The sequence below is a fragment of the Canis lupus genome, chromosome 3 (assembly GCF_048164855.1).
Source record: "Canis lupus baileyi chromosome 3, mCanLup2.hap1, whole genome shotgun sequence".
NCBI classification, from domain to species: Eukaryota; Metazoa; Chordata; class Mammalia; order Carnivora; family Canidae; genus Canis; species Canis lupus.
Window position 1 is genome coordinate 17,727,258 of NC_132840.1, and position 27,421 is coordinate 17,754,678.

Genomic DNA, 27,421 nt, shown 5'->3' on the forward strand with positions numbered 1-27,421 from the left:
CATAGGACTGTGCCCTTAAAGGAAGAAGAGACACCAGAGCTACCTCTCTCCCATATGAAGACACAACAAGAAGAGTACAGGTGGCCTTCCAGGAAGTTAGCTCTCAACAGAAACCAAACCTTGCCAGAAACTTGATCTTAGACTTCTAGTCTCCAGAACTATGAGAAAAAAATCTCTATTCCTTAAGCCACCCAACCTATGGGTTTGTTTTTTGGGGTTTTTGTTGTTGTTGTTGTTGTTGTTGTTATAGTAACTGGAGATGATCAACACTAAGACCTAAATTAGACAGGTCTTCTCTTGGAATTTGATTTTCTAATGTGAACTAAGCTTCTCCAATCTACATTATGATATTCAAACACAGGTCCTTGGAAACCCAAAGCTAAGGTTACGTTGCTAAGATAAAGACATGGCCCTTGAAATCAGAAAGACCTATGCTCAAAACCCAACTCGACTTACCATGTGGCCTTGAGGAAGTTGTATAAGCTCTCTGGGCCCCAAATTCCTCTGAAATAGGGTTAATGGAATGTGACAAGGACTACAAGCAAGGTTTTAACATTCTCCTGGACAACATGTGAAAACATGAGTGTCCTCATCATGTGAAAACATGAGTGGCTCTCAAAGAAAGATTCTACTACTCATCCCTTCTCCTGTGAAAAACATCTTGGGGTTAATTACCCCAATTCTAGATGGTTCTAGAACCACATGGTCTGGTACACAGTAAATGCTCAACAAATTTCTCTCTTTTCCTGTATTACTATAATCCCAAGATTTCAGGAATCTCAAAAATGAACATAATTAAGGCAACAAATCTACACCTAAGGAGGAAGAGGAAGAGGTGAGGCAGCCAACATGTAGCGATCAAGCATGATGGTACCAAGTGTTTCCCACATTCTCTTATTTATACCTCACAACTATCCCACAAAGAAAGTTAGTATTAGGCTCAATGTACCAATGAGGAAACCAAGATGTCAGAAAAAGAGGTGACCTGGCTGCAGCCCCCCAGTCCTAGACAACTGGATTGATGTTCACTGTGATAAAGTTGTCCCTGGCTCTGAACCTCAAGCTCCCTCACCAGCATCTGTGAATATGCCTGCGAACTAGGGTCTGGCCTGGTTTGTTGCATTCCACGTAATTCCCTCTCACAAAAATTAGCCAGGAAAGGACAAAACCCCAGAATATTTGGACCCTGCATTCCCACTCACTGGGTTGAGACCTAAAAGGAAAATATTTGCAGAAGTGATACAGGGACACCCAGAGAAGGAATGAGTGGGAATGGACTTGCAATACAGGTGGGTATTTTAGCATAGCATCTGTTAGCAATGTTCTCTGATATGCTGATCAACTACCTGGGCCTTAGCAACCCCTTCTATAACATGAGATAGTGGTTGAATAAGGGATACACAAGCCCCTACCTCCAACATTTTATCATTGGTTCAGTCCTCCAGACACACTGAGCTGAAATCTTTAGAGCCGGCATTTTCCAGAAGATTGGCTCAATTCACAACTGTTTGCTGGTCCACACAGTCAAAACAACAGTAGCCACAGGCTTTCTTAAGAAAGCTGAATGGAGACCAGGCCAAATACAGGCGCCTATAAAGGGAACCACTCTGGCCAAATGGAAAATCACATTCCGCAAGTTCCTGGAGGGGGAGGAGAGGGGAGGAAGCCGCTGCTTCCAATAAGGACTTCATTCCAGAAATCCCACATAATGGCCTCACAAGCACCCTGGTGTGATAAAGAGATGACTATTTCGGGTGAGAGAGAGTCCTCCTCAGGGAGTGGTGGGTGGAGGATGAGGCAAGTGTTCTTTCCAAGACAAGTTGAGTTCAACTCTTTAAACAGGAATATTGACTCTTCCGTTTCCAGTGTAATGACTTTAGCCTGGTGAATACTTGGCCTCTGCCAAAAACCTGTCAGTATTCAGTGTGTTTTCAATTGTAAAATGGCAGGAAAAGAGGGGAGCAGATCTTTATTAGAGCCTGGAGTTCACACCAGTATCTGGTCTGTTGGTGTCTCTGCTGCCAACACAAAGGAGAATTAGCCCTGCCTCAAAAACTCAGAATTCAGAAGCAGAGGACACCAAAGCTAATTTATTTCTCAGTATATTTCCAGATTTTTTTTTAAAAAGACTGCCTTTTCGTTTTCAATTTTTTAAAAAGTGTAAGCAATTCCCCTATGTTTGCATTACTTCCTCTCCCAAGTCCCCTACCTCTGTACCCTTTTGCGAATGTGCCCTGGTGGGCAGAGTTGAACACTACTTCCATGTCATGTCCTTCTAGTGTAGCACATAATCCCATGGCATCACCATGGCTTTGTGTGTCTGTTTTCTCCTAATTTATAGGCCCCTCCGACCTTCCCTCTTTCTTCCTTCTCTCTGTTAACCACTGAACAAAATATGACATAATAGAAGAGCATGGGCTCTGAAGTCAGACAGAGCCAGTCTAACCTCAGCCTCATCATCTGTAACTCTGGGCTACATGGCTGTACATCTCTGTGACTTTCCCAATCTGTCAAATAGAGTATGAAGGGCTTCATCACAGACCTCTTTTGTAGACTAAGAAAATGCATGCAAGGAGCCTAACATCATGATCTGCTCTTCTCTCCTTCCAGGCACAGACCTAGATGCTGTTCCTGCCCTCAAGGAATCAGGCTTCTGGGGAAAGATGGTCATCATGACTCACGCTCTTGCATGGGGCACAGAGAGAAACTGATGAGAGCTCCTCATGGGGCAGGGAACCTAATAGAAGATGAACTACTCGATCTAGAAAGGTAGCACTTGGTTTGCTTAAAGCTGTCCATATTCATTACTTTGATCAAAAATAACAAAACACAAGGGCACCTGGGTGGCTTAGTTGGTTAAGTATCCAACTCTTGATCTCAGCACAGGTCTTAATCTCAGGGTTGTGAGTTCAAGCCCTGCACTGGGTCCCCACTGGGCATGGAGCCTACTAAAAAAATTAAAAACAAACAAACATAAATAACAATACAGGGATCCCTGGGTGGCGCAGCGGTTTAGTGCCTGCCTTTGGCCCAGGGTGTGATCCTGGAGACCCGGGATCGAATCCCACGTCAGGCTCCTGGTGTATGGAGCCTGCTTCTCTCTCTGCCTGTGTCTCTGCCTCTCTCTCTCTCTCTCTCTGTGACTATCATAAAAAATAAAAAATAAAAAATAAAACAATACATAAAGGAAAACAAAAAAAGGATGCACAGAAAAAGATGGAAGAAAAAGAATTACATATAAATATTTATATATGTGCATAAATGTGCATGTATATATAAACTTATTTTATTGTTTTCTTTTGTTTTCATGCAAAAAAGATAACTATAATTGCTCCTTCTCCACAAATCAGAGCAGCTGCAAGCACGTGCTTACACATGGCACAGCTCGCTGGGAGTCCCTGACACAAGGGCAATTCCCCTGCTAAGTCCCCTGACAGGACTTCTCTTCCATAGCCCATGTAGCCAAAGTTAGGCAACACAAGAAGAAAGGATTTTGTCACTTTTGCTGTAGAACTAATACACAAAATGAGAGATGACATAAAATTCTGCCTACCAGATGACCGCTGGTCTCATGCTTGGTAAAAAACCTGCAAAAACTCCCTCTTGCACCGGGGTGCACAGCTCTACATTTCACACACATGTGTGCACACACAGACACAGCAGTGCGTATGTGTGTGTGTGTGTGTGTTTGCATTCACATTCATATGTACTGTCCCTGACGAGCTGTCTTCAGAGTTGTGGCATGAGTTAGAGGACCCCAGGGGTAGAGATGGGGTGATACCACCTGCTGATACCCATGACATGTCTACAACAGAAGCCAGCAAAGTTGTTTTGTAAAAAGTGGGAGAATAAATGTTTTACGCTGTGTGAGCCCAGAGGCATCTGCTGCACTATCCAGCTCTACCATTGTAACATGAAAAGCAGCCCTACACAATGTGTAAAACAAACATTCCAATAAAGCTTTATTTACAAAACAGGAGGCAGGCTGTAATTTGCCCATGCCTGGCTTAGAACATGCCACGAACTGAAGGGCTTCAGAAGGGTAATTAAAGCACACACCGCACCCCCCACCCCAGAGGGCAAACTTCATTTTCAAGGGTCCATGTTATTCTATTTTAACAAATGTTTCTGTTTAATGTGCATCCTCCTATAAAATAATGACCACAGATAATTAGGTTAAGTGAAATTCCCATTTCTCCCCAAACGAACATTATGAGATAAGTCAATTCCACCTGTCCTCTAGCTCCCATTTCAGAGAAACATCCAGAACAGAAGCTACACAGACATGTCAAAGCAAGGTACTGAAGTGGGGATAGGGTAGTGTTCTATTCATGTAAACTACCCTGGATCACATGCAATCAGCAGATGATTTATTAAAGGCTACAAGATAAATACCGATAAAGTCTTCAAATAGAGAGGCGCGTGACATATGCGCAGGAGAGAATCGGAATGATTAATAGGAAAGCAGACAGGCTGCAAATACAGAAAACCTCCTCCACCTGTGGGGAGGGTCCTAGAGAAAGCATTTCCAGTCTCCACACAGCCTTCCAAACTATGGTAATAAAATACACTTCTAATAACAACAGCCATTTCACACCACTTTTTCCCATAGGTTTTGAGACATAATTCATGAGCCCTTCCACCGTCCAGATCTGTGCTTGTACAGTCTATTCTCCACAGGCATCTTCAAGACAGAGAGACTCTGCTTCTCCCTGTTGAATCTTAATGACCAAGCAAATCTTAACATGCAGCAACGGGGCTGGGAAGTTTTGCTGACACGACGCACATCATGTCCCCTCCGGTCGCCTTCTCTCCCCGGTTGAGCTGGGTCTTTCAGGGATCAGCGCCTGCACTTAACTCAGTGTTCTGCTCAGCTGCACGCTCCAACCTTGCCCTTTCTTACAGCTTCTGTAGAGATCCAAGATGTCTTCTGGGAATTTTAGCGATGTGGGAAGGTCACACTCCAATTATGCCTTCCTCTTGTGGTAGTTTTCCCTTCACGCCCTGCCCTGTCCTTCTCCCACCTCACACCAGCAAACACACCCTCAACCACACCTATTTGCTGGGCAGCTACTTACAGAAACATACCTCTTGTGTGCCTGGCTCAGTGCTGGGTCCTAGAGATAAAAGTATGACACAGTGGGTGCCCTTTCATAGCATGTCGCCTATTGGGTGGGGCAGATATGGAAACAAGCCATTCAACATAATGCAATAAACACTGTTATCAAGGTACATAAAGAGTGCTAAAGATAAGCACACAAGCACAAACTAATGTAACAGCAAAAAGTCTGGAAGGATATACTTCAAAGAGATAACACTGGATTCCAAAAATGCATGTGGGGAGTTCGGGTTAGGTGAGGAAGGCTGTCAGAGAAGATGAGAGAAGCAGGCTCCACTCTGGGAGCCTGACGCGGGACTTGATCCTGGGACTCCAGGACTACGCCCCGGGCCAAAGGCAGGCGCTGAACCACTGAGCCACCCTGGGATCCCCAAGCTTTAGATTTAATGTTTGATTTTTGTTTAATTTTTTTTTACAAAAAGGTAATGGCATTATTTCTCTTAAATGTAATTTAATGCAATGTTTAAAAGTTCTAAGTGCAAGAGGCCAGAAGGGGATGAAATGAATGAGGGGCCAGGGCACAAAATTCAGGATGCATCATCCTAGAGTCATAGGGGTGGACAGGGTGCATACAGGAGGGCAGTGGGCTGTGGGGGTAGAGGCCTGGGGGTAGAGGCCTATTAATCATTCTCAGGCAGGACTGAGGGAAATAGAAGTGGGTCTTCCGGGGGGTGGGGGGGGGGGCAGTGGTGAGGGGGTGGTTTTCCTGAGAGACAAGAGAGCACTAGGCAGATAGGGCAGCAAGGGAGAAGGAACAAAAGTGTGTTAGAAATAATAGTAATTACAAATGTCTAGAACACAGGATAAGGATGGGAAGGAGAAAGTAAAGAATATATATGACTGGGTATATACATACTTTAGAGCTAGGATAGTCTTTCCATTATAGGCCCAGCCTCCATGTTTCAACAGCAGTATTAAGATCAGATCAAGTGACCTGCAGCCTCAGCCCCTGCCTCATGGTTCCAGTCCAGATACCCTCATGAAGCTCACTACCATGCTTACTCCATTACTCTAAATGGTGTCTATTTCCATGATCCTGAGATCCACTCCAAGGTTGCCACTTAGACCTCTTGTCTCTTCCTCCTTTATCCCTTCCTTGAGTTTCTTCCTTTCTAGGACCTTCTGACAAGGTTAAGTCATGTAACAAAGCTCTCTACTAAGTATGCCAGATACTACTCCAAGTGCCCCACATATACTACCTCATTTACATTTCCCAACGAACTGACATGTAGGTATTGCTATTATTCCCATTTTATAGATGAGGCAACTTTAGGTCAGAGCGATTGAGTAACTTACCCAGAACACAAAGGAAATAAATGATGATGCCAAGACTCACACCCATGGCCAATGCCTGATCTTATGTTATCTAACTGCTGCCTGCTGGTATAAGTAACCTAGGGACACAGAGGTAAATACAGTAGAGAAGAGGTAAAAGGTTCATTTTGGAGTATCTGAACAAGTAGTCCAGGTCCAGACATGACAAGCAAAGGTGGATGTGAACAGCTCAGAAAAATCAGTGGCTATGGAGGGGAGGAGAAGCCCAACATCAGCATCATGTAAGCTATAGGGAAACTACCTTGAAAGTGGCTAAGGTGGAACATGGACCTAACATCCTTTCTCATATAAAATCGGGGGATTTTGCCTGCAGTAGTTTCTATTCTCAGGCAATTTCAGTTTATTAGGAACTCTGCGCCTCAAATAGTGTGGGAAGTGGTTTTACACTTATATTATGGAGGCTAATTATTGGGGTTTCATTTATCAAAAATGGGGCATTTAGATAAGGAAGAAATGAAAACCAACCAAAGCCAGAGAATCAGCTGTTGGACACCTGTGAGCCACTGGACATGGTTCCCCAAAATCGGATCAAAGCTGTTAGCAAACAATGGCTTGGCCATAAGGGATGTTGCTTTCCTTGGGCCAAATCTGAATAAGCTCTGTGCCTAAAGGGGCATAAGATTTCAATTGAGAGTAGGTGGAGTTATCCTGCCCACCTCCCAAAGATGAACCATGGGGACACCAAGACAGTCAGCAGGGAGATCTGGCACCAAGAGTTGGGGAGCTTGAGCGCTAAAACCTGGGAGAGTCACCAGGCCTCTGGGCGATGACAGGGAAATACCGCCATCTGGTGGCTCCATGACAGATGAGCTACATTCCTATCCATTGTCTTGGGAAGGGACAAAGTTAACTTCAAGCAGGAAAAAAAGTCTTTGGGAGCATTTGGAAAACAAGGTCAACCATGCCTATATTGACAGCATGGAGGTAAGATGTGGCCCAGGCCCAGTCTGTCTGATTGGTGGCTACGGGAGACAGAATGACAGTACAGTGAAAGGCATCCATGGTGAAACTCCTGGGAACAGGATATACCTACCACATGTGGGCACTCCTGGGGACTGCCATGCATTCTTCAGTTGGTATGATGAGGGGCATGCTCTTGATGCAAGCTTGGAAGGCCAAAAGGGACAAAATCCAGACTACTAGATCATGTGGAGGGCAGAGAAAATGATGATGTCAGTGATGGTGGCTGCAAATAAAAAGAATCTAAGATCTGCCATTAATGAATACTTAATAATAACAAATAATTAAATAATCATTTAAAACTAACCCTCACAGAAAGACGCCTGGTTGGCTCAGTGGTCAAGCATCTGCCTCCGGCTCAGGGCATGGTCCGGAGTCCCAGGATCGAGTCCCACATCAGCCTTCCCTCAAGAAGCCTGCTTCTCCCTCTGCCTATGTCTCTGTCTCTCTCTCTGTGTCTCCTGAATAAATAAATAAAATCTTTAAAAAAATAACCCTCACAGAAACCCCATAAAAGGCGATGTGTTATTACCATCTCCACTTTACAGAACACACTGTATCCTTCAGAGACAGAGACGATGGAGAATTATCTAGTCTTCATCACCCAGGTGGCAAAGACTAAATCCAGAACTTATAGTCTCGCAGGCCTAAGAATTACCTCTGGAGTTTCTCACATGATGGTCCAGAGACCACCTGCTCTGGACACATCTGGATATTAAAACACAGACTCTGTGACCTCACCCCAGACATACTGGGATGTGAGTTGGCATTTTAACAAGTTTCCAAGGTGATGGGATAACCAGCATACCTGGTACTACGGAATGCATTATGTTCCCCCTGAAATTAATATGTTAAAGCCCTATGCACCATCCCCCACCTCAATGTGATGGTATTTGGAGATGGGGCCTTTGAGAGATAATTGGGTTTGGATGACTTCATGAGGGTGGAGCCCCCATGATAGTATTAGTGTCCTTGTAAGAGAAGGAAAATACACCAGAGCTTCCTGTCTCTGCCATCTAAGGATACAGCATGAAGGATACAGCAGGTCAGGAAGAGTTCTCACCAGAACCCCACTCTGCTGACATCTTGGTCTTGGACTTCCAGCCTCCAGAACTGTGGGAAAATAAATTTGTATTTTAACCTACCCAGTGCATGGTATTTTGTTACAGCAGGCCAAGCTGACTAAGATAGTAGGCCTTATCCCTATACCATCTCATGCTCTAAGATGCTTGGTAGATGCCTGTTAAATAAATGAATGGCCAGTATACTCCACTGCTCTGTCCCTCTGAAGAGATTCACAATTCCCATGATTTAGCCTCTTTTTCAACCTCCAAGTGATGCTTACTGGAGTTTGTCTTCTTCCAAATCTGAGAATAGGCCTCCTTCCTACATCACTTAAGATTCATGGGTAGGGTTGGGGGGAGGCTTCTGAAAGCAAGTATGATAACATGGTGTGAGTGTGGGGAAATGAGAATAGTAATAGCAGCTTTGCTTTGTGTAGCTTTATAATTTACAAAGCTCTCTGGCATTCATTATTTCTTTAGATGATTGGAATTGCCCTGTGAGGTCCAGAGGCCAGATAATTATGATCTCAGTTTAACAGATGATAAAGCCAGAGCTGATGGAATCATAGGGCCCTGCCCATGGCCATCTCACCAATAATGTGGGAATTGGCCCAAGCAGAAGGCAGAAGATGAACTAGCAGAAAAACTTGAGGTCACCAAGAAATGAAATTAGAGGAGCCAACAGAGCTTGAAAAAGAGGTTTATCTGTCAGGGTACTAGCGGCAAGGGCATTCAACCCAAGTAGCTGACGTGACAAGGGAAAGGCCTTTATGAAAAGATGACACACAAGATATAGGCAGGGACAAGGGACCAAGCACAGAACGGCAGTGCCCCTCAGGATTAGCAATAGGGTAAAACCGCTCCCACTCCTGAGAATAATAAAGCAAGAGGAGAGTGTTCTAGACTAAGGAGGCAGATAGGAAGTACAATAAACAAACAACAAGGCCATTGAACATAGAGGTTGTCTTTGAAGAACCACTTCTGGCTTCAGCCACCTCATTGTCCCACTGTTCCCGAAGAAGTCACCTAGTGGCCTCACAGAAGACCCCCCAAGGGGCCTGATTCTCAGCTTCAGTCCCCCTGGGAGTGGGCGCTGGCACCCACTGTCCAGTGGACCAGGACAGATGCAGGGTCTACTATGCTGGACTTCCTTGAGCCCATCCCTCCCCATGTGAAGTAGAGAGTACAATGGCTGAGAAGTTGAGACTAAATTATATTTTTTTTCAGATGCAGATTCTTTTTTAACACAGGGGGAGAAACGTGTATCCCTATCTACTGAGGTTGTTTACCCCTGCTGGACAATCCTTGATATATTCTTTCTAGTTATGCATAGCTTTTAAGGACAGGGACACAGTATTTTTTAAGTTACCTCTAAGGCAAGGCTTATCACTCTCAACACTACTGACATCTGGGGCCAGATGGTTCTTTGTTGTGGGAGCTGCCCTGTGCATAGCAGGACGTTTAACAGTATCCTTGGCTTCCACCAAAAGATGCCAGTAGCATACCCCTCCCACCCCAGTATGACACCCTCCAGCATCTCCAAACACTATCAGGAGCCCTCTGGGCATTGGGGGGGGGGGGCTGGTGAGCAAAGTCACTCTCCATCCCCTTGAGAACTCCTGTTCTAAGTGATTATAATTTGCTGAGCTAAATGCCCCCATCGGCAATGAGAGGAACGGGACTGGGGTAAGGTGAATGTTTAATAAAGATCCTGTCTATATTTCCATTTTGACATTTTGTTCATTATGAATTTTTTTGAATTGAGTTTTTTTAGTTGCATTGCAAAATTATCCTCCTTACTAAGTGTTTTGCCACTCCCTTAAATTTTGCACCTAAAGGATATGTGCTTCATTTGTCACCCCTAAGTCCCAGCCCTAGGCCATATTCCATTGGAGCCATCAACATAAGGAAGGAGAAAGTTGTTCTATTTCTTCCACTGTCACTCTTGCATGCAATGCATTCATTCATTCAGTACTCCTAAGTCCCCTGGTATATGGCTAGCTCATTGTTAGCAATGGCTACATAATACCTCAAAGTGTAGGTCACCAAGATTTATATTAGCATTTCCTACATAATGGGAAAGAGGTATCAACAGAGCTGCAACTGGAGTTAGGGAGAGAGCATAAGGGAACTACTAAAAGTCAACAGACCAGTTATAAGGGTAAAGCAATAATCCTGGGCAGAGATGACTGTGGTTTCAATTTGTGATTCTGGCTGTGGACATGGAAGAGACTGGAAAGAGTAAGGAGACAGAATCAACAGGTATCAGTGATTAATCAAATAGAGGGTATGAGGATGGACTGTCCCAGCTTTGTAATATGAATAAGTGGGTGAAGGCCATGACAGCTGATGAGGCAGGGAAGCGTGGAGGGGCAATCTGGGAGGTACTATGCATCAGGATGGCAAGATGGATATAGGGGTGGTTAGGTGAGGTGCCCCTGAATACAACCATCCATACAGAGTCACCCCCAAAGGGAAGAACAAGCTGGAGGTAGGGCCACAGGAGCTGGTGGCATTTAGATGTAGGGAGTGCACAAGATGTGCTAGGAGGATGTGGAGAATGACAAAAGGCTTACGGCCAACCCTCAATGAACTCTCAAGTTTAAAAGGCAGGAGGAAGACATAGACATGGCCAACATGCATATGAGAAAATGCTCTGCATCACTTGCCATCAGGGAAATACAAATCAAAACCACAATGAGATACCACCTCACACCAGTGAGAATGGGGAAAATTAACAAGGCAGGAAACCACAAATGTTGGAGAGGATGCGGAGAAAAGGGAACCCTCTTACACTGTTGGTGGGAATGTGAACTGGTGCAGCCACTCTGGAAAACTGTGTGGAGGTTCCTCAAACAGTTAAAAATATACCTGCCCTACGACCCAGCAATTGCACTGTTGGGGATTTACCCCAAAGATACAAATGCAATGAAACGCCGGGACACCTGCACCCCGATGTTTCTAGCAGCAATGGCCACGATAGCCAAACTGTGGAAGGAGCCTCGGTGTCCAACGAAAGATGAATGGATAAAGAAGATGTGGTTTATGTATACAATGGAATATTACTCAGCTATTAGAAATGACAAATACCCACCATTTGCTTCAACGTGGATGGAACTGGAGGGTATTATGCTGAGTGAAGTAAGTCAGTCGGAGAAGGACAAACATTATATGTTCTCATTCATTTGGGGAATATAAATAATAGTGAAAGGGAATATAAGGGAAGGGAGAAGAAATGTGTGGGAAATATCAGAAAGGGAGACATAACGTAAAGACTGCTAACTCTGGGAAACGAACTAGGGGTGGTAGAAGGGGAGGAGGGCGGGGGGTGGGAGTGAATGGGTGACGGGCACTGGGTGTTATTCTGTATGTTAGTAAATTGAACACCAATAAAAATAAATAAATAAATAAATAAATAAATAAATAAATAAATAAATAAATAAAAGGCAGGTGGAGAATCAGTAATGGATGCTTTTTTTTGTAATAATAAATTTATTTATTTATATATTTTTAATAATAAATTTATTTTTTATTGGTGTTCAATTTGCCAACATACAGAATAACACCCAGTGCTCATCCCGTGAAGTGCCGCCCTCAGTGCTCGCCACCCAGTCACCCCCACCCTCCGCCCTCCTCCCCTTCCACCACCCCTAGTTCGTTTCCCAGAGTTAGGAGTCTTCCATGTTCTGTCTCCCTTTCTGATATTTCCTACCCATTTCTTCTCCCTTCCCCTCTATTCCCTTTCACTATTATTTATATTCCCCAAATGAATGAGACCATATAATGTTTGTCCTTCTCCGATTGACTTATTTCACTCAGCATAATACCCTCCAGTTCCATCCACGTTGAAGCAAATGGTGGGTATTTGTCATTTCTAATGGCTGAGTAATATTCCATTGTATACATAAACCACATCTTCTTTATCCATGCATCTTTCGATGGACACCAAGGCAGTAACGGATGCTTAAATTAGTGGCTAAAAGAATTACACAAGAACAGGATATTTGCATAATCTCAAAGCATCTCTCTTCAGGATAATTATTAATTACAAAGGGTAAAAGAATAATTTTAAAGTGGAGAGATCTGGCAAATGCTACTTTAACCAAATCAAAACTAACTCACAGCAATGAGACATACACACATCATGTGCCTTCTGGTAGGATGCACCCAGAAGGACCTAGCACCTCCTCTGCAATCTCTTGCCAAAAATGCATAACCTCAGTGTAACTGTGAGCAAACATCAGGGAAACCCATACTGAAGGACTGTCTACAAAATGACTGGTTGCTGATCTTCAAACGTGCCAAGTCATAAAAGACATTATCTCCAGAAACAAAGGGTTTTGGTGTCCCAGGAGAAGGGGAGCTTAGGTCATGGTCACCCAGAGAACAAACTGGATTTGCATTCTCCTAAAGTGAAACCAGCACCTTTCCAGAGCCTGATCTTCTGATTCCAGAAAAGGCAAGAACCCTGAGCAGCCAACAAGAGAAATTTGTAGTGAACAGACCCACTTATTACTTTCAACTTACTTAGCAAAGGTCACCGGGGGGCCTTTGAAAGATACAGAAAAATGCTGTTAGATCTTGCCAGAGGTGAGTTTGTTGGACAGCCAGTTGAGGCCTATAAAATGTTGCTAGCCAATTTCCTTCATTGGGGGGTGGGGGGGAATAAGACTGCTGGATTTAAAAACTACTTACATGTTGTTATTTCCTAATATGACATAAAGGAGTCCTTTTCTTATAGAGAGAGACATCGGCAGTCAGACTACAAGAGTGAAAGTCAAAGTCAAAGAGTGAAAGTGCCAAGTCCCAATTATCCATCTGTTTCTTCATTACAGATTTCAAAGGGTGGTCAAGTTGTGGGGTGACTAAGGATACAGCCTATTCACAAAAGGGCATGCCTATAGGTGCAAGCATTTTTCCAAGCTCTGTTCATGTCACATATACTAGCAACTCTTTAGCCAAACAAAGTGCATGGCCAAACCCAAATTCAAGAAGTAGGATAGTACATTTCACCCACCATGAAGTCTTGGCAAGGATATGGCTATAAAATACTAGTGCAGAGTACTGAAGAATTGGGACCAGATGTATAATATAACATATTTAGGTAGAATAGTGGATATCAGTACAAAACAAGAACAAAAATCCCTGACTATTGATCAGTAGTGGTTAACACGGTAACACAAAAGCACATTTTATAATTGGGGACAGGGGACAGGGAACAGGGTTTATATGGACCAACCCAAACACTGGCATTTGGACTTGTGGTTTCTCCCACATGAGTGAGGTTAGGGTTGATGATGGAAGTTTCAAGGCCTACATCATGAGAAATGTTCAAAGGGAGAAAAGAATCTTAGATAAATACATTTTCCAAATTCCACTCAGATACAAAATTAGAGGTCTAAACTAGAAATGTTCTCTGGAGTCCCTTTCAACTCTACTTGGCATGGTTCCCACTGTGTGCCAGACATTAGGCTGCCTCTCGATCAGTCACAATGTGCTCACCTATAGCTGGTTCCCTCATGGCATGGCAGAAAGAGCCAAGGGCTTGGAATCAAGCAAAATAGGGTCACACTACAGCTGGGCTTATGACGGCTGGGTGAGTCCTCTGCTGCCTGGCCCTAGTTTTATGATCTCTGAAATGAGACAGAAGGACCAGATGATGTTTATAATCCTTCTGGTTCTAAGAGCTTACAATTTTATGACAATGAGGCTATGTGGAGGGATCTATAATGCTCTGGAGGCAGAAGTGGCCTATGTAAGAAGTACAGTCCTCAGGAAGCAGTAGGAACCATGTTGATGAGTTACAGCGGCATTTGGTCAGGGCTTGGGCTCCATGTGCTTCCAAATTATCCACTTATCTACCATCCAGAGGACTATGTCTTCCCCTAGACTCCATCTCTGAGGCTAAGACATGGTCTCTGGAGTGAGATGCCTCCTGGAAGAGCTTCTATCTCTCTCAACCTCATTCTTTCCTGGATCTCACAGCACCCCAAAGATCTGGGTTTCAACAACTCTCTCTCTCTCCACAAATGAGACCACAGGGCCACTTTTTCTAGCAGCCCAGCAGATAGGAAAAAATAACAATACATGCAATAAGAGGAATTTTTATACAGAAATGAATTTTGAGGCTACAATGTAAAGTCCTTTTAGCAGGAGCCACAATTCTCTTAAATAATCATTCCCATAATTGGCTACTTGTGGGGACAACTAATTGTGCATGTAATCATTTGCCTGTACAACTCAGCACCAACTAATAATTAAAGACAGAGCTGTCCTTGCTAAATTTGGCTCCAGAAATAATAGTAATATTTCCAAGTGTCCAATGTCTCCCTGCCAAGGCACTCTAAGCCCCGTTCAAACAAGTTTGCTGTTTTTTTTAATCATCTTGGAAAGGGAAGACCTGCATCCTTGCCCAAAGCCAACACACACTCAGAGAGGAATGCTTCTGGAATAATCTTCTGCTTGCACTTTTTCTACCAGCATATGCTGATTGTATATTAAGTATCTTCTACATACTGGGTGAGACCCTTCCCTTAAATAGCATCTTCTTGCTCATCTCAGCCCTTCTCTTTGTATACCCCCTCAGAGAAGGGCAGGAAAAATCACTGGCCTTTGCAAAAGGCACACCTATGCAACTTCCTCCAGGTCACAGATAGGTCCTGACAAAGCACCTCCCACCTGCAGCATCTCCCTAACCCCTGCCTAGCACATGGCCACCATGTTTGAGAGTCTCTGTCACCCGCCATCTGGAAGCTCCCAGCAGCCTCTTAGCACCAATTCAGTGCTTGTGCCTCTTCAGCCCAACCTCCTGCGACAAGAAAGCAAGCAGTAGTCTTAAATTCAAAGGCAGATCAAGTTATCTCTATATGGTGGGTTGAACTGCATCCCCAAAAAAAGATATGCCCATGTCCTAATCCCCAATACCTGTGAATGGAACATTTTTTGGAAATAAAGATCTTTACAGATGTAATTAAGGATCCTAAGATGAGATCGTCCTGGATATCAGATGGGCTACAATCTGGTGACCGCTGGCCTCATTAGAGAAAGAGCGGGAAGATGACACACAAGCTCAGAGAAGACAGCCATGTGAAGACAGAGGCACCTGGGGAGTAATGAGGCCCAAGCCAAAGAACAGCACGGAGCCACCGGAGACTGGGAGAGGCAAGGGAGGATCCTCCCCTTGAGCTTTCAGAGAGCAGAGCCCAGCCAACAACTTGATTTAGGACCCTGGCCTCCAGAACTGTGAGAGAATAAATTTCTGTTGTCTTAAGCTGTGAAGTTTGTGGTGATTTTTTTTTTTTTTTTTTTTTTTTTTTTTTTTTTGTGACAGCCCCAGCAAACAAATATATGCAACTTAGCATCTTTTCAGGGCTTCCTTTCCCACTTGGAATAAATTCCAACCTTCTTGCCTGGCCCCTGACAACAGCCCCATCTCAATTTATGCCTCACTGCCACCCACCCGTTGGCCACACCACTCATGACCCTGGCCTTTTTTCTCTGTGTGGGTCACACCAAGCTCGTGCTTGAGGGTGTTTGCATGTGTGGCCCTCTAGCTCACAGGACCAAGAGCATCAACAACCCCCTTCCCTGAGCTACTCTACCTCCTCCTTTAGGCTTCGGTTCAAATGTTCCTCCGGCAAGGAAGAGGTTACCTTGGGGGTTACCCTGAGTTAGAGAGAGAGAGAGAGAGAGAGAGAGAGAGAGGGAAATAGATAGCTAATCTCCTCCTGGTGCTGTTTCCCTGGAGAAATCCCCTCTCTCCCTGAGACATTGTCATGATTAAATGAGTCTAGTCACATGGACTGGAGGGTTTCATGAAGGCAAAGGGGCCACATTTCCCCTCTCCTTTCTATATCTGCTTCTTTAAGGATACTGTGTGGAATGAAGGATGCATCAATATATTCTCTATCTATAATCAAAAGCCCTCTAGGAACAAATACGTATTGAGTGGTGTGTAGAGAGCCCCCATTTGTGTCCAAAACATGAGTTGTTTCTACACCTCCAGTGAAGACTATAAAACAGAAGTAGAAGCAACAATACTAACAGAGGTGAGAGCCAGAGGGAGTGCTAGCAATAATGGGTACTGCTGATGGTATAGTAGAGACCAGGCACCATGTCTTACTGACTAGGAATATCCCACTCAAGAGTGGCAGGATGCAAGGTTTCATCTAGGAAACCCCTCTCCTCTAGGTTCCTATGGCTAAACAGGAGACACTAAGCACCAAGCCCCTTGGGGTCATAGTGCTAAATAAGACAGTGTCCCTGCCCTGGAAAAGCTAAGTTGATCTGTGGACAATACAGGCACAGAGACCATTACAGTCAATATAGACATGTTCTCTCATAGGGGAGTCCCAGATGACAAAGAATTCAGAGATGGAGCCCTGCTAATCCCACTAATGTTAAGCCTATCTTCACGCTCCCTACTCTATCACCTTCCAAAATCCCCTTCCCAACCCCAAACAAGCCAGACCTGAATCCCACATAAGGCTTGGGGATTTCATCATAGAAAGTTATGAAGTCCTTGAAGAGTTTTAACCTGAAGGAAGGAGGACCTGACTGGATTTTCACTATGTAATTATTATAATACCCTTTATAGCCCTTGATAATATGCCTAACCCCTGGCCTTTCCACACAATCTGTTCCCCCTCACCTTCCTTTTAAGCCATTTAGACCTTCCCTCCACCCCTTGAAAGAACCATGCTTCCTTCTGCCACAGAACCTTTGCTTCTTCCATTTCCTTTTCCTCATCTAAATCATTTGTCCCAGATAAATGCCAGGAACCTGGTTTATAGGCATTAACACCACAGAACCTCATATGTGAAAATATTTAATTTACATTCTTACAATAAACACTGTCCATGTAGTGCCATATTTAAATTTCATCAAAACCAAAAAAGAAAAAATATTTCATCAAAACCCTCAAGGTTTGGTAAAAGGACATAATGTTTTAAGACCAGGGCTGGCAAACTTTTTTTTTGTAAAAGGGGTCAAATAGTACATATTTTCAGCTTTGAGGTGATATTGTTTCTATAGTTACTATTCAAATCTGCCTTTGTAGTGTGAAATGGTAATGGGCAATATAGATATAACTGGGCATGGCTATGCTCCAATAAAACTTCATAAAAACAAGCAGTAGGCCAGATTTAGCAAGTGGGCCAGAGTCTGCTGACCCCTGTTTTAGAATAAAAACCTTTAAACATCTAATGGTAGTCAATCTTAGTTTTTGTCTCTAATTCAAGCTAGCTATCAAATCAGTAAATTGGCGAACAGTTGCAGGACAAGGGTACAAATGTATGTCAGCAGCTATGGTCTGAATTGAGAGCTCTAAGAAGAAAGTTTAGAAAGCAAAAACTTGCAAGAAGAAGGTTTTTCTCCACATTAAAAGTTAATATTTTAAGTGATTTTCCCCTTAAATAAATAGGTGATCTTTTGAACCAACTAATCCTTAACAAATTAGAATCTTTACACCAAACTGAACTGAGTGAGCATCTGTGTTCCTACAGCCATGTCCCTTCACCCTGAACCTCTTTAAAGATCCATTGATTACTGCCAAGCCTCCATTGGTGGGATTAATTAATTTATGAACCTGTCATTACAATTCATTGATTAAAATGTCCCTCCTTAAAGATTTAATTATGCCCAAAGATAAAAGATCTGCTAATTATTGTCCTTTATCTAATTGAAGTTTTGTATTACAAATAAAGTTCAAAGGTTTAAGACAGTTGCCCTTTCAAACAGTTGGGCAAAGATGAGAATTTAATTAGAGGCAAGACACCATTTTCTCTGATCTATTCTAATGGGAGAAAGACATCAGTCTGGCCAAGATGTCTGGTCAGGGTAGGAAGACCTGGAGAATCTGTCAACTTTCTTGGTCACTTAAGGTTTTCAGCAAACAGCTCCAGTCACATGAGTTGTGGAAACACTTGGCTGCTGGCACACATGGAGATCTTCATTGTGTTAGGAGCAGGAATTTTGCCAACCCAAACTATACTATGCATTTAATTTTTCTTATAAATACTGATGCATGAAAAAGTCTCCAAAGGTTTTTTTTCTTCCTAAGATATTCTGAAAAGGAAACCAAATTTGTTCAGTAAGCAAACCACTGAGAGGCAAGGAAGCCTGCTGCAAGCACCCTAAAAGTCAGGCAGGTCTGGGTTCAAATCCAGAAGGAGGATTAGCGGAGGGCCCTCCTTCCCCTCTTGTTCTGCCCACACAAGTCACTTGGACTGATGGGGGCTCGTCGTCCCTCCTGGGTGACTGGGTAGAGTCGTCTCCTGAAAGGAAGCAAGCTCTGGGAATTCACATTCACTTCTTTCCCTCCCCCTCTCCCAGTTCTTTTTCCTCTCTTTCTCTTCCCCTCTTTCATTTTCTCTCTGATCTCAGATTAATGTGGGGCAGCAAACTTCTCTTTAATCCCTAATCTTCTCTTGAGTGGGCTCTCTGAAAACCTTGACTCATGAAGAACAGAAGGTATCTACAAGCCCTGTTGGCCGTAAATCTACAATCATATTTCTCATTCAGCTTTAAAGAACTGAAGGTTCACCTTCATCTGTGTGACTCTTGTGTCTATCGAGGTAGTTCTGAATCTGTGAGAACAAGAAAATAGTTATTTTTTTGACCTGCTGAGAATTCCCAAACTAACAGCTGTGTTACTTTGGATATTTTGCTTAATCTCTCTGAATTCCAGATTCAACAGTCAAAGTGGAGATAGAATACTTCTTTCATAGGGTCATTGGAAGAATTACAATGGATTTAAGCCACTTAAAAAAGTAACAGGCACCTAATAAGTGCTCAATACATAACTACTATTAATAGCATGTTCCATAAACTAGGGAAACAAAAAAGAACAGTGTAAGGTCCCTGATCTCAAGAGGTTCACAGTGTTATTTCCATATGCAGAATGTTTTCATACTGATAATCCCACCAAGTCTGCCCCTTAAGGGCAAGTGATATTGAAGCTCCAAACGGTTCACATTTCACATCTCTTTCTTTTAAAATAGAATTTATCTGTGCTATGGTGTCCCTCCACCCCATTTCCTGAGGCTGGAATGGAGTGCAGGCTCTGGGAAAGAAATACCCTTCTGCGTTCAATGGAGAACTCACTGGGTATCAAGTCACAAAGGTGGGTTTTTATCTAGGGAAGTGGAGGGAGAGGAGTGGATGAAGAAAAGAGCTAAAGCCCATTCAAACTATATAAAAATGTTAATATATTCAGGAGAAAGTGAGCTGGATGGGGTGTAAGGGCATGAGTATCTATCCTTTGAAGTCATTCCCAAAAGGAAAAAAAAAGAGAGAGAGAAGACTGGACGAGAATCTGATATATGCAGCACCTTTAAACTGCCACAAGACTGTCATGTGGCAGGGACCAAATAATTCTGTTATGATAACAGTCAGACATTATTGTAACTGGAAATGACTTTCAGTGAGCTCTTATTATGCACTCGACAATTCTTGTCTTGTTTAATACTTCTAACAACTGTTTGAGGCATGTACTCTTTTTTTTTTTTTTTAAATTTTTATTTATTTATGATAGTCACAGAGAGAGAGAGACGCAGAGACACAGGCAGAGGGAGAAGCAGGCTCCATGCACCGGGAGCCCGATGTGGGATTCGATCCCGGGTCTCCAGGATCGCGCCCTGGGCCAAAGGCAGGCGCCAAACCGCTGCGCCACCCAGGGATCCCTGTACTCTTTTATTGTACACATTTTACACAAGGAAAGTAAGGACCAGAGAGCTTAAGCCTTTTACTAAAAGTTACAGAGCTGGTAGATAGTGAGGCCAGGGCTCTATCTGACTCCAGGACCCCATGTCCTAAAGCAGATTCTAGATCCTTTTGTGGAAAAATATTTTATGATAGGTACTTAATCAGCTCATCAGTGGTTCTCTGACATAGTGAATTCTTAGTCACTGTCCAATAGAGAGGCTGGACCACCCAAGGGGTGAGATAGTTACAAATGGCACCAAATAAAGTCAGGTTGGGGTTTTCTAAAACTGTAACCAAGTTCTCTTCCCACCCTAAGAGTCCATGACTCTAAGAGCATTCCTCATTTTTTTCTCCCCAGAAAAACATAGGAGTTCACTGTTAGAGGTACAGTGCAAGGAATATAATCCCCCCAAAGGAAAACAATAGCAAGAGTATCATATCAATCATTAGGCAAGGAGACTGAATACTCTCACACAGAAGAATACTACTCAGCCATCACAGATAATGCTGTAGACACATGAAAAGTTACCTTCAACATTAAGAGGAAAAATTATGACACAAAATAGAGTATTATATACATATGCATTTTATATGTATTTATACATTCACACACATATAGGAAGGAAGATGAAGAAAGAGAAGGAAGTGAGGAGGAAAGAGGAAGACTATCAAGTTTATCATAGTGATTTATTCCTAAGGAACAGAGTATTGGGAGGTTGCCTATCTACTTTTATTATCTACATTTTCTGATTTTCTATAATTACCATGGATTTATTTACTAAGAAGGGGGGAAAACCCTTAGGTTTCAAGCTAGGTGATTTCTTATTCCAAGGACACAAAACAAGCCAGATTTGGAGTCTATTTTACTTAGTTTGACCACTTAGCCACCATAGCTTCTGCCACGTGATTTATTCTTCATGTTTTGCAAGCCAGGCTGTGGACACATTTGCTTCACTGGTGACCAATGCCCAGGACACCTTCGTCAGCCAGTCTGACAGTCGTGCTGGCTCCCGCACCTTGCCTTGCACTTGCCTACATGGTGCCCATCTCCCTGAGAACAGCTACCCAAATGATTCCTCTGGGTCTTTCTATCCCATGAACCTTGAGAGTGGGCACTGCTCCAATCTCCACTCTTCAAAGACGGCAGGAGTCAGGGCTCAGACACCTCTCCACAAATCCAATCCTCTGCATGTGGGACCCCTTCCCTCAGATCTTCCAGAATCCTACTGTTTGTAAGCCCCCTCAGGAGCAGCCTGAGAGACAGTATCTTCAGCCTTTCTGCTCCACCAGGTCAAACCTTTCCCAATTAGGATCCTTGCTGCTAGCCCAAGGATTGGGCTCCTGCCTCCTCCTTCTTTGTTCTTGTCCTGGCCTTGCCTTTTGTTTGCATCTGTTTGCTTTGGTTTTGAAAGTTTTTTTAACTCTGAACATAACCCTACCACACCTAAAAGATATGGAAAGGCTTCTACTGTTTACCTACAATGGGATCTTTGAGAGTAAAAATATAACTAAGTCATGGATGGAGAAACTCCAGGCAACATTAAAAATTAGGACAGCACTGTGGGGCAAGTTGGAAAGAAAGCCCCCTCCCAAGGCAACACGGGGCCAACCAGGCAGGCTAACTCGTGTGAACTTGCTCCAGCCACCTGGGCTGTTGGTCAGAGTGGGGACATGGTTCCAGCTGTCCTCAAATTTATGGTTACTCCCAGGGCTGCTCTTCTGCAGCACTAGGAAGCAACAATAATGTTCTGACCATGGGGGTGCTTGGGTGGCTCAGTCAGTTAAGCGTCTGCTTTTGAGGAGGTCATGATCCCAGAGCCCTGGGTTCGAGCCGAATGTTGGGCTCCCTGCTAAGCAAGGAGTCTGCTTCTCCCTCTCCCTCTGCTGCTCCCCCTGCTTGTGCACATGCATGCCTCCTTCTCCCTCTCTTTCAGTCAAATAAATAAATAAAATCTTAAAAAAGAAAAAAGAACGTTCTGACCAGAGAGCATCGTTGTACCCAATTCTGAAAGGTTACAGAAGCATCAGAGAAGCCTGTTTACTGGCATCTGTTCACAAAGCTCTTCCCTCCCCCCCATGTGGTGCTGCCTCCACCACGTCTCCACACTAGCCAGGCAGAAGCCCTTTATAGCAGAGATAGGACCCACCCTCATCCCCTGAATATAGGCAAAGACACCCCGGGAGAGCAGTGGCTGTATAGTCCTTTGTGCTGCCCTGCAGTCTGTCTTTCTGGAAGCTTCTTGACTTCAAACAAAGATCAATGCCTAGAGAGTCTTCCCTATCAGCAGCCCACAACTTCTGGAAGCATAGCAGATGTGCCTGGGCTGTATCACATCACAAAATTGTCACATGTGTTGCGTCTACTTTTTTTGACCTATAAGAAAACAACTGATAGTTGTTATGAGCCTAAGAAACGGCCTTATTAATGACATCAAGCTATTGAGCAGCACTCACCAACTGTCGATTTACACTATGTAATGGAATGTGAAGCTCGATTTCCTTGTGTCACATGTATAACGATTAAATTATCAGCAGATGGAAAGTCGTTCTGAGCTATAACAAGGTCCTATAAGGTGCTAATTAACTTGGCACCTTTCTAAAAAAGAACTCTGTCACACTTTGATAGGAAATGTTGCCACTTGGGGATACTTATTGGGACCTTAGTACATTTAGGACTTATGTGCTTAGGACTTATCTAGGAGAATTTTTTCTTCTTTATGGTTAGTTCTTGAGAGGTACAGTAATATCATAAACATATGGATTCTCCCATTTGGGTCCACAATCCATACTGCAGCAAATCCTTTTGATTCTGCAAGAAGGAAATCACCTTCTTTCCATGATACAGTACTTACTAACAATTAGTGAGAGAGTCAAAAATTGCACCCCAGCAAACATGACAAGTCTCCAGAAACTTTTGGCTCCCTACAACCTTGCCATGTGGGAATTCAGGAATACTATGTGGTCACTCCACAGACTTGACTTCTCTCCTTTTCATGATTTTAGAATTTGCCAAATTCTTTTAATCAGCAGATTGAGGTGGAGGCCAAGATCACAAAGTTCTCAGGCTTTGCAAGTCATCATTTCTCAGTCTGCAATGACTAAGTAGTGAATCTCAACTACCACAGTTTGCTCTTCCCCCACTCAAAATAATTTGCATAATACTTAAAATTATTGTAAAAATTTTTAATGTGATCACTGCATTGTAGTTATATTTTTACAATGTGCCTTTACCATTTTTTGAAATATATGTAGTGAAATATTCATAGATAAAATGACGAGATGTCTTGGACTTGTCCCTGAATAATCCAACAGGGAGGAGAAAGGAGAAGATATAGCTCAAAGAAGATCATCCATAAATTGGCAATTGTTGAAGCTGGGTTCAGAGTACATGGGATTTCATTATACTGTTATTGCTTTTACTGCATGTTTGAAGTTTTCCATAATGAAAAGTTGAAATAAATTAATCAATTCCCAACAAAGTGAGAGAGAGAGACAGGGAGAGGTGATTAAGAATTGATTATGATGCTTTGGATAAAGATTAATGGAATCAATTTAGGGTGACTTCTTTTATAGTCAAAATTGTTCCAAGTTGTATCTCAGAAAAGAATATTATGCATATAAGACTCAACTTGGGGCAATCTAAACTCATTTGAGCAAAGTAACCCAAGATTTTATCTCAGATGAGGACTGATCAAAGATACTCTGAAATAGTCAAATGGTACCTACTGTTTGTGGATCTCACATGTTCAGACAAACTGGTAATAGAACAGCAGGGAAAGGTGTGTGTGCTAACCTGAAGTGAACAGTTACTGCAGGCCAGTATGGGCACAAGTGTCACCCATAGAGGAAAGCAAACAACATGAGCAAGAGAGGGACTCGTGGTGATAACCTGATAATAACCTGGCTTTGGATCATCTTGCATCCCAGCTTGCAAACACAAGAGAGAGAAGAGAAAGGTCACAACTTCCCGATGAGGCAGGTGTATACTAACATTCTAATGTTGTAGGTGGAGAAACTGGGGTCCAGAAAAGTGAAATTTTTTTCCCAGACCCACAAAGTTAATGAGAAATAGAGCTTCCTTTGTTCCTCACCCCACTCTTTCTACATCATGACTCACAGAGCCACCAATTCTAAGGATGAAAGGAAGAGAACAGTCTTTCCAGGCATTTCCAAACACAGGGACAGAAACTTCTGTTCATGAAATCAGCTTAAAATGAGCCCAACTCTTATACACCATAAACAGAAGCTGGAGTAGGTATGGTGAATTACTGTGTTTAAAACTATTCCTACATTTGAATATGACTGAAAGGGTTCAGCAGAAAAAAATAGTTGGCCTCCTTCTGAACTAAAGTTTGAGAGAAGAATTCATCTAGTAAGTGATGGAGGTTATGAAACTCAGCGTTTATTGAAATAAGCCCTTTCATTGTTAATTGCTGACTCATCCTGAAGGAGAAGTGAGAACTGGAAGACCATGGTGCTCATCTCATTTTGTCTTGAGCCAAGCCAGGATTGTTTCTTACTGTAAAAGGAGAAGCTTGAGATATTCTGCCTTCAAAATGAAACAGATATCTGGGGAAAAAACAAGATGTTTCTAGAAGTCATTTATTGAGGAACAGAAGAGTAACACATCTTCCTCCACAAAACCAAGGAGTCCAGTATTCATGAATAAATTCTATGGAAAACAGGTTAAACAAGATAATATATGAAGCTATATGCTATATTCTCCTTTGAAAGAATAATAGAAGCTTATTAAAGGCTCTGATAAGTCCTAAACTATACTATTGAATGCAGAGTATTTCATCTAATGCATGAAATATCCAAATATATTCTGTCGTAGAGCCATTTTTCACAACACTTATTAGTATCCCATGAAACTATGTCCTGGAGACATTTTTCATAAAAGACAAGGGTATGTTGGTGGGACTCCTAAATAGTTATCTACAGAATCTACTTTGTAGACAAAAATAAATTATTAAATAAATCAGGAATGGGTACTAAGCTCCTTAGCCACAGATATTCTATCCAAGTAGACCTATAACCCAAAGTCAAGTTATAACTCAAGTTAATTTCATAAAAGGCAATAAGTAGTATTTAGACCAAGTGGTAAACTTAGACATGTACTCAGAAGAGTATGGGCTTGATTCTGCTATAGTATTCAGAAACAACTACTTGGAGGAAATAGAATTTGAAACTGAGTATTAAAGAATAGGTAAATCTAGATAGTAGGGGAGAGGAGGAAGAGACAAAGACTCGCTTCAAGCAAAGAGAATAATATGCTCAACCTGTGTATGGCTTTACTATCACTGAGCAAGCCATGTAGAGGATGTATTTTAATTAATGAATGTATTAAGTCTGGCATTTTTTGTAAAATGGCAGAATTCAGGTGAAAACCATTCTGTTACTCATAAGCAATTATAGAGAAACATCTTATTTTTCAGCCATTCTAAATAAACAAGAGCATATAGTAAATGTGATTGATTTCCCTCAAGTTCCGTGTGTGCTAATAGATTAAATTGAACTTCTGATTAAAGGTAGTTTCTTGGGATCCCTGGGTGGCGCAGCGGTTTGGCGCCTGCCTTTGGCCCAGGGCGCGATCCTGGAGACCCGGGATCGAATCCCACATCAGGTTCCCGGTGTATGGAGCCTGCTTCTCCCTCTGCCTATGTCTCTGCGCCTCTCTCTCTGTGACTATCATAAATAAATAAAAATTAAAAAAAAAAAAAAGAAAAGAAAAAAAAAAAAAAGGTAGTTTCTTGGGATCCCTGGGTGGTGCAGCGGTTTGGCGCCTGCCTTTGGCCCAGGGCGCGATCATGGAGACCCGGGATCAAGTCCCACATCGGGCTCCCGGTGCATGGAGCCTGCTTCTCCCTCTGCCTGTGTCTCTTCCTCTCTCTCTCTCTCTGTGTGTGACTATTATAAATAAATAAATTTTAAAAAAATAAAGGTAGTTTCTTCTGTTACTTCTGCTGTGTCTATCACACTTATAACTTCATCCAGAAGGCTCTTAAGTGATTCCTATGAGCTAGAATTTTCCCAACTCATTACTGCTTTGTGAATTTTACTCAGAAGGCCACAGTTTTGTGGGTGCTGTTTCCAATTAATTTTGGCCACTCCATAGCAGTATTTTTCCAAGAGAAGAGCCTGGGCCAATCACAATGCCCACTGTATAGCTATTTTGCAGAGATATTTTCCTTATAAATTGTCTCCACAAGCCTTTGTCTGTATGTTCCTTCTGCCTGGAAAATATAATTCACCTCAGCTGCCATTCCCATTTTACCTAATAAATTCATATTCATCTATTATGACTCAGCTCAGACATTATATATATTCTAAAAAATCCTCTGTACTTGTAGACAATAGAAATCTATCGTAAACTAACTTAGTAGGGAAAAGGTGGAGGAAGAAAGCAATTCATTGGGTCATATAACAAGATGCACAGGCCTAATTCCTAGCTGCAGGCATGGTTGGATCCAGGAGCTTGGATAATATTAGGTTTTGTCATTCCCTCCTTCTCTTGGATCTGCTTTCCTCAACTGTCTTGTTTCATTCTTAAGCATATGTCCCCACAGTTCCACACAGTGACAGTGTCACTGTAACAGGACAGGAGCACTCTAAAATTTATGGGTGTATTTTGATTTTAATACAGACAAATTTCAATTACCTTAAATTGAAGGGGTATAGGGGTATATCTCTTCAGCTGTCTTACTATATGTTCCATTCATAGGCAAACTTTCTCCAAATGATAGGAAAGATGACCAGTTGCCACTCCAAATTTATAACCATCAGATTAGCAACCCTGACAAAATGAATCTCTACCAATGGCTAGGTTGGAAAATTCCAAGGGGAAACATTTATTTGTCTGAGTCATATGCCCGGGGCTGCTGAGTTAGTCCCACTTGGAACAGCATTTATTCCTCCCTAGAAAGAAGGCTATTACCTGCAGGGAGAGAGAGAAACAAAAGCTGTCTTTGATGCCTGTCCTGAGCCACCTCGCCCAGTACACAGCGTCTCTCCCCAGCTCTCAGTGATCCTGTACAGACCTCTCCTGGTGCAGCTAACACATGACATTGCTGTTGGCTGTGTATATCCAGCGCTAAATGGTCATGTTCCACATATTCATAGGACTAATGCATGAATGCATAAATCCCACCTCATGAAGTGCTGCCAGGCAGAGGTATCAGTAACTTCAGTGAAAGAGGGTGACTGCCCTGCTATAAACAAGATCTGAATCTGACAAAGA

General features: G+C 42.7%; 1 long non-coding RNA gene across 12 annotated transcripts in view; it reads right to left on the minus strand.

Annotated features, from left to right (window-relative positions):
* Positions 1–27,421, minus strand: part of LOC140629701 (uncharacterized) — an 802,104-nt gene that overhangs the window by 741,771 nt on the left and 32,912 nt on the right. For 6 of the 12 annotated variants that reach the window (XR_012027546.1, XR_012027522.1, XR_012027545.1 and 3 more), the window contains exons 3-4: positions 7,722–7,875; positions 7,488–7,593 (exon numbers count right to left, since the gene is read on the minus strand). The exons of the other annotated variants lie outside the window; for them this stretch is intronic. This is a non-coding gene — a long non-coding RNA (uncharacterized lncRNA). The remainder of the gene's footprint in view (positions 1–7,487; positions 7,594–7,721; positions 7,876–27,421) is intronic. 12 annotated transcript variants of the gene reach the window in all.